The following is a 7,500-nucleotide window of genomic DNA, read 5'->3' as shown; positions in this document are numbered from 1 at the left end:
CCTTTCTCTCCCGCAGCAAACACAGCAGCAGCAGCAGCAGCAGCAGCAGCAGCAGCAGGACGTGTGCAGCCTCACCACCACCGCCACCACCGCCACCAAGTACAACGGAACTCGTGCTCACCGGCCCCACTCCCCCCATCGCCCCCCACCACCACCACCACCATCACCACGCCACCACCACCACCCCGACCACCCCTCCCCCTCCCCCCGCCACCACCACAACGAGTTATGTACACCTCGCCTGATGCTCACCACCACCTCCACCACCATCACCACCTCCTGCACCACCACCACCACCATCACCCTCACTACCCACACGTAAACCCACATGCGCACCCACACGCGGCCGGTGGCTCCCCCCTCCCGCAGCCCGCAGCCTCACCGCAGCGCCCCCGCCGCCCCACACGCAGGAGTCTTGGCAGCCGGCGGAGAGGCGGATCGTGAGGCGACACTCCCTTCGTCGTGATCCTTATATGTGTCACGATAAGGGATCGCCGCCCCCTCCCCTGACCCCACAAGGCCAGAAGGAGAGCTCCGTCTAGGCAATCATCCCCAAGAATCCCTTCAATCAAGTTCGCTTCACCTTTCAAGTCCACGTTATCAAAACACTTTTCAAAGGAATGTGCGTATCCACGACATGACATTGCTACCCTTACTACTACAGCTTCACAGGGCATCAGGGTAAGGATACGCCTTCAGGATGTACTCTACAGCATTGAAGGAACGCCTCGAAGGACAAAGGGATGGAGGCTTAAGGACCTAGCCGCCTGATAGTGTGTGCGGGCCATTTGTCTCTCTCCATCCCCCGAAGTGGCCACGCCGATGCTGCAGGCTCACGTCCACACACTCCAGGCTGCCTTCCTTATCAACTGATCGATTTCTTGCCGTTTCCCTTCTTTTACGCCGGCACAACCCAGGCCAAGAAACCGTCATTCGTCTGTGTCTTTCCGCCTCTCGCCTCTCGCCTCCCCTTTCTCTCCTGCGCTAAATCCAGTCCCTCCCACTCAGTCAGTCAGTCAGTCTCTCTCTCTCTCTTTCTCTCTCTCTCTCTCCTCTCTCTCTCTCTCTCTCTCTCTCTCTCTCTCTCTCTCTCTCTCTTGCTCGCTCGCTCGCTCTTCAGTTCCTTCCTTTCTTCCTTACTACTACTACTACTACTACTAATACTAATACTACTACTGCTCCTACTGTTTTTTATCGAGTCCCAGATCGCAAGGTCCCACTCATGTGAAATTTATCAGACGCATGGACGTTCACGTGACGTCACTCATAATCTTCCATGTCAGTCAAACATCAAACATAACTACAGCGCCAATCCCGCCACCATCCCTAGCGAGGCTGTCACTTCGGCCAGCTTATAGAAAAAATAAGATTAGAAAATATATAGAAAAACACATCCAAAGGTGCTTTGATCTCTCTCTCTCTCTCTCTCTCTCTCTCTCTCTCTCTCTCTCTCTCTCTCTCTCTCTCTCTCTCTCTCTCTCTCTCTCTCTCTCTCTCTCTCTCTCTCTCTCTCTCTCTCGTTTCCGTAGTCTCCCACAGGGATTTTCATTTCCGTATTGACATCCTCAGCGAATAGAAAAATGTGAAAGAGGATGAAAATACATTACATCAATTTTGAATTATCAAAAAAAATGTGATTATTTAGTGTTTTTTACCTTTTTTTTTTCATGGTTCCAGAAAATTAGAGACCTCAAGTGTTTTTTCGCTAGAGGACTATATGTAATGTGAACAGCTGCATAAACACACACACACACACACAGACACACACATACACACACACACACACACACACACACACACACACACACACACACACACAAGCCAGCAGGGTTTGTGAGACTCATATGCTTGTCATACAAGCATCAGGAAGGAGGTCGTCCCTCTCAGCAGGGTCTCGCCCTCGAAATGCGGTGGTCTCTTTCAGGGGTCACCGGAGCGTCGAGGCCGCTGACTGTGACCCTCGAGAGCGTGCTGTGGGTTAAGAGTTTTGATTTGTTATCTTTTCTCCACGTCTTTTCCTGACAAACGAGATCCGCCACGAGCTGGAGTGACTGCGTCCCTCGCGCCCCCGCCCCATACATGGCTCTGATTGGGAGCCGCTCCGCCGTCAGCCACACACAATGCTCAATAAGCCTCTGCAAAAGCCCTTCTTGGACAATATATATCTGGCCGCTGATTGGACGAGACTCACGACGTCAGCCAATAAGGTGACGCCGCCCAACCAAGAACAAACTACCAGAGCCACGGTAATTCCTCCCACGGGGCGCCGCTGGAGTTACCACCCGGGGATCAAGTTAAACCATTTCGCCCAGACAGCGCACTCGACCCAACTCCGGGACAATCCCTAGGCGAAGAGTGTCTTGAGGGTGGCGGGGAAAGAGAGGACAACGCTGACTGCCTTCACGACACGCAGAAACAGACAGACGGACATGGGTGAGAAATTACACTCACCAAAGAGGAAAATGAGAGCAATGAGAGCGAAGCAGAATGGTTAGGAGGATGTTTGTCAATAGCCGAGCGAGGAGACTGATTGGCGGTGATAGCGTGTAATAAGGGATGAATGCATACGATCACTGCAACAAGATAGGAAAGGACGACCAATAACCCGAGGACATAAATACCATGGACACAGTAAAGAAGGAAAGCAGAAAAATGAGAGAAAGAATATAAGACGGAGGGAATAGGATGATGAATAATAAATGTGTGGCAATAAAGAAGGAATCGTGAGGGAGCAAAAAAATAAAATAGCAATGTAGTTGAACGGACGATGGAATATCTTAACAAAAATAATGTGTGTGGTTCATTCATTTGGTGGCACGCCTGACCCCAGGTGTTCCCCACAGGTGTGTGTGTGCATCACTGAAGAACTTTGTATATGTTCTCATTGTATTTTTATATACAAATAAATCATTTCATTATATTCGCGGCGTGTTACTTGACCCAAGAGGAAGAAGTAAAAGAACAAGAAATAAAGAAAGAAATAACAATACAAAGTAGGACTGTAAAGGAGAGAATACAAAGGAAATACAAAGGAACAGAAAGGAATATCAAACTAGAATACACCATGAGGTCCTTACAAGATTGTTTGGGTTACTATTCTACAGTAACTACTAGTGGGAGACAGATGGGTGGATAGTACAGCCTTCTACAGTAACCACCTATCCCTCCTGACGAAACTACACAGAAAAGGTGATACCAAAATAAGTTTAAGAGGATGGGATAAAAGTTGTAATCTATGTTTGTGTAAATTTACGAGGCAGAGTGTAAATGTTTGATATATGTGTGATGTGGTGTGTGCATAGACAGTGAATGTCAAAGGTTGGTACAGCAGCCTTGCCTGACGTTTTCTAGGGAGGCAGCAGTCAATCAGGCCTCAGCTCTAATCACTTAAACTCCTGAAGAAGAGGAAAGAAGGAAGAAAGGAAAGAGGTATAGGAAAGAACAAAAATAAATAATAAAAGAAGAAACGCAAAAAAAAAATACAAAAATAAAAACAGATGCAGGAGCTGGATGATTTCAAGAGGTAAGAGAGAGAGAGAGAGAGAGAGAGAGAGAGAGAGAGAGAGAGAGAGAGAGAGAGAGAGAGAGAGAGAGAGAGAGAGAGAGAGAGCGCTGAAGAGGCAGGTGAGAGACAGGTGAAAGAAACAGCAAACACAGGTCACGTTCACATTTCAAAGACTCTCCTAACCACTGCTCTCACACGCCTCTCACCTCTCACTCCCTCTGCTTCCCCTCCTGCTCCTCTTGCACTCTTTCCTTCCCTCATCCTGTCGCACCCTGTTCCTATCACCCATTCTCTCCCAGCATCCTCCATCCCTACTCTCCCTTCCCCTCCTCTCCTATCTCTATGTTGTCCACCCCCACCTCCTCTCTCTTCCCAATGCTTGTTCTGCCTCTCCCCTCTCACCTACACTCACCCTGCTACTCTCTCTCTCTCTCTCTCTCTCTCTCTCTCTCTCTCTCTCTCTCTCTCTCTCTCTCTCTCTCTCTCTCTCTCTCTCTCTCTCTCTCTCTCTCTCTCTCTCTCTCTCCATATTCCGTCGTGATCTTTCCGGAAAATATTTTCTTTGCTTTTGAAGAAAATAAAAAGGTTTTGGAAAAATATATATATATATTCTGAGGAATTTAAAAGTTGGTGACACTAAATTTTAGAAAATATGAGAACTAGATTTTTTTATGAGAAACTTTCGAGTTACAATCCCGTAAGTGTACTGCTGGTTTCAACCTCCTGAGAAAAATAGAATGAAACCCAAGAAATTTTATGCCCAGTGCGTGACTTGAAAAAGATAAAAAAGAGAATGAAAAAAGACATTCATCTGAGAGAGAGAGAGAGAGAGAGAGAGAGAGAGAGAGAGAGAGAGAGAGAGAGAGAGAGAGAGAGAGAGAGAGAACGAATACTCTTTATTGCCCTCCAAGGAACCTATATATTTGAGTTTCTCTTCGCGCGCGCGCGTGTGTGTGTGTGTGTGGGTGTGTGTGTGTTTGGGTGTGTGTGTGTGTGGTGTGTGTGTGTGTGTGTGTGTGTGTGTGTGTGTGTGTGTGTGTGTTACGACGCCCTATGTCTTCATTTTCGCGAATCTCGTCTAGTTTTCGCCGCGCCGCCTGCCTGCATCTCACCATCCCTCAGCTCGCGTCACTCCTTGTTGCCGCTGACCCAGCCCTCATGGGGACCCCTTCTCCGCCACCTGTTTGCCCCTTGACTGCTGTCCCGCTTTCAACCTCCTGGAATACTGCGGTGGACGTTCTTTTTATTTTTATTTATTTATTTTTTTTTTATTTATTTGTTTTTTTTTTAATGCAAGGGGAACACTGGCAAGAAAAAGAAATTATCAAAATAACTAGAATAAAAGGCCAAATGAATTTTACACCATGATCTCCAGCGACACCACTAAGTAACCTTGAGCTTTAAACCATTTAGTGCCTGTTGTACTCTTTTTTTATGTAAGAGGCCAAGGGGAACAAAAGAACGGAAGAAAAAAAAAAGACATTGAAGTTTACAGCATAATATCGAACGACGCAACCCGGTAATCGTGTAACTAAAGCCATCTAGTGCTTATAGGAATACATTCTTGTTACATACGAAGAGCACTTTCCAAAAAAGTTATATCAAAAGTTCCAAGGAAGGTGCCAATTCCTATACAATGAAAAGAAGATCACCCATAATCTGAGAAACGTCTTGAAACCTCCCTCTTCTTACACTTCACTCAGAGATAGGAGGAAATACAGATGCAAAGAGTTCTTGGTAAAATTATCGAGGTTTATGTAAGCACCCAATGTCTTCATATCATTAGCAGCGAAAGAGTTAATGATATAATATAGTATAGTCACTTTAAGCTCTATTCCTAGTTATCTATTTACATTACTTTCTTTACGTGTCTGGTAGATTAGCAGAAGGGAAAAATTAGATAGGAAAAAATACCCGTAAAAAAAATGCCGTTCCCTGAAAGAAACCAGAGGAGAATGATCAGGAGAGATGGACAGCTTATTTTCTGAGGTGTCTTCATATTCTTCTTCTGAAGCAGTTCAAGTCGCAGGAAGGAAGACGATTCTCAAAGGCCACAAAGATTATGTGAGATTTCAATAAGTGTGTGTCTCTTTCTTCGTCGTTCATTATGCAGAATCTTTTTAAAATCCTTAGTAACTTCAGAAGTATTCGAAGTAAAATACTAATGCGTTTGAGAATGATCTTATGAGAGAGAGAGAGAGAGAGAGAGAGAGAGAGAGAGAGAGAGAGAGAGAGAGAGAGAGAGAGAGAGAGAGAGAGATTAGCAGAGAAATGTGGATAAACAGACGGGCAGGTAAAGATAAATGTAGTAAATAGACACACAAACGCAGCCAGACAGACAAACACGGAATACCGCGGGCCATTAAATCTCGCAGACTGATGTGAATGTGGCGGAAAATGAAAAATCGCAGAATGGCAAACAAAACCACACGCATGACACACACGCAAACACAAAAACAGAGGAAAAAAGGAGAGGGGGAGAGATACCAAATAAACGAGTAACGTGCATTGATGTAATCTAGATAAAACACGCAAAAAATAGGAAAAAATAAAGAAAATCGAGAAAATAATCAGTCAAAATTGTAAAAGTTAAAAATAAAAAAAATGAAAAATATAAAAAGAAAAAAACAAACAAAATAAACTCTAAAAAAAAGATAAAGAAAAGAAATCACATGCAAGAAAGACAGTAAAAACATTAAAATTCCAAGGTAGCAAGGAAATTTCACCTAACCCATGAAATATAAAAGAAATATTAAATAAACTAGAAATAATAGACAAATAACAGGAAATTCGGTGAAATCTTTAGAATTCCAAAAAAGAAAAAGAAAAAGGCATATCGAAAAGAAATAGAAATACAAAAGAAAAAAAAATTGGATCAAAACTATAAATTACAAAATCTCTCAGAAAAGAAATAAAATATCAAAAAAGAAAATCTTAAATCTCGTAACTGGGAAAAGAAAGAAATATCGAAAGAAAAACATCACAGAAACGTAACAGAAAACTCAGAAAAAAAATAATAAAATCTCAAAACACAAGAGAAAAATAAAAAAAAAAGAAACAGAACAGAACACCAACAAAAATGAGAAGTTAGAAACACAAGCCAAGTAATAGAACAAGATTGCTCACAGTAGCGCAACAAATCAACAAACACGCAAACAGCGCAGCCACGACGGGGAAACAAAACAAATCACGCTCCTACCCTGCAGCACGCCAGAAAGAAAACGATGTTGCCCGATAACCACTTGAGAGAAAATGGTACGTACAAGACGATAGCAAATGGGATTTCATCAGACAAAACAGATTAAGGTATTGTGTGAAGGAGATGAGTGAAGCCTCCGAAGAGCAGAACGAGAAAAGGGGAGGAGGACGAAGGCAGACACAGAGAGAGAGAGAGAGAGAGAGAGAGAGAGAGAGAGAGAGAGAGAGAGAGAGAGAGAGAGAGAGAGAGAAAGGAGCACAGGAAGGGTGAGGAAAGATTGAGGGAGTGGAAAAGAAAAAAAGAATAGTAGTGTGAGGCATAGAAATAGCGAAGGGATATGTAAAGGAAGGTAAAGGAAAGAGAAGAACGTTAAATAAAAGGCAGGAGGGAGGAAATGAGTACGGAGGAGAGAGAGAGAGAGAGAGAGAGAGAGAGAGAGAGAGAGAGAGAGAGAGAGAGAGAGAGAGAGAGAGAGAGAGAGAGAGAGAGAGAACGAATCAGGAAACAGTAAAGGCCCATTCAGAAGAGGAAGGGGAGGAATTGTGAAGAAATAGGAGAGAAAGCAGATGAAGGGGAAGGGAGAGGAGCAGATGCAGGAACGAGTGATAAAAGGAAATGAGGCAAAAGAACACGGAACAGATGAAACGAGAAGGAAATGCGCATATTGAACATTGCGAAGACGAGGAAGAAAGAAAAGAAAGATGAATACAAAATTTGGGAAAAGAAAGATAAAACTCAGTCAAAAAACGAAATATAATCTTAGCAAAGATTTAAAAGGGAAACGACCCAGGAAACT

The 7,500-nt window shown here is 43.9% G+C and overlaps 2 protein-coding genes across 12 annotated transcripts in view; one reads left to right on the top strand and one right to left on the bottom strand.

The window, feature by feature from the left end:
• Window positions 1–2,920, top strand: part of LOC135116081 (hemicentin-1-like) — a 76,164-nt gene extending 73,244 nt beyond the window's left edge. The window contains 1 exon segment of the mRNA XM_064033291.1: window positions 17–2,920. The gene's annotated coding sequence lies outside the window, so the exon portion shown is untranslated.
• LOC135115862 (probable G-protein coupled receptor 45) overlaps window positions 1–7,500 on the bottom strand; it is a 313,244-nt gene that overhangs the window by 282,202 nt on the left and 23,542 nt on the right. The gene's annotated exons all lie outside the window — the stretch shown is intronic.

The sequence above is a fragment of the Scylla paramamosain genome, chromosome 30 (assembly GCF_035594125.1).
Source record: "Scylla paramamosain isolate STU-SP2022 chromosome 30, ASM3559412v1, whole genome shotgun sequence".
NCBI classification, from domain to species: domain Eukaryota; kingdom Metazoa; phylum Arthropoda; class Malacostraca; order Decapoda; family Portunidae; genus Scylla; species Scylla paramamosain.
Note: the sequence above shows the minus strand (reverse complement) of the source record. Positions and strands in the feature narration are given on the sequence as shown.